This window comes from Culex quinquefasciatus, chromosome 1 (genome assembly GCF_015732765.1).
Source record: "Culex quinquefasciatus strain JHB chromosome 1, VPISU_Cqui_1.0_pri_paternal, whole genome shotgun sequence".
In the NCBI taxonomy this organism is placed as follows: Eukaryota; Metazoa; Arthropoda; class Insecta; order Diptera; family Culicidae; genus Culex; species Culex quinquefasciatus.
The window spans coordinates 85438848-85439228 of record NC_051861.1 but is presented as its reverse complement, the minus strand read 5'-3'; the positions used below and the strand labels follow the sequence as shown (position 1 = coordinate 85439228).

Below are 381 nucleotides of genomic sequence, written 5' to 3'. Positions count from 1 at the left end.
GCATCGGTGGTTCAGTGGTAGAATGCTCGCCTGCCACGCGGGCGGCCCGGGTTCGATTCCCGGCCGATGCATCGATACTTTTTTGAGGAAGCAGGGATTTGAGATAAGAGATAAGAGATAAGAGATAAGAGATAAGAGATAAGAGATAAGAGATAAGAGATAAGAGATAAGAGATAAGAGATAAGAGATAAGAAAAAAATAAGGAGAGAAAGTATTTGAAATTTTAGAAAAGGTATCAGCTAAAGTAAATAAATGTTTAATGAAGCTGTTCAGAAAACGTTCTTCAGGGCCTATTTTCATTACCTTCATCGTCTTATCAGTGTCCCACGTGCAAAGTTTCACTTTCTTAATTGCTGAACTTCTTTAACTGGTTAAGGTTCC

The 381-nt window shown here is 38.8% G+C and overlaps 1 non-coding gene across 1 annotated transcript; it reads left to right on the top strand.

Moving 5' to 3' along the window:
* On the top strand, window positions 1–71 carry Trnag-gcc. Its single transcript has one exon. It is a non-coding gene; the product is annotated as a tRNA-Gly (tRNA).
* Window positions 72–381: the final 310 nt, after the last annotated feature.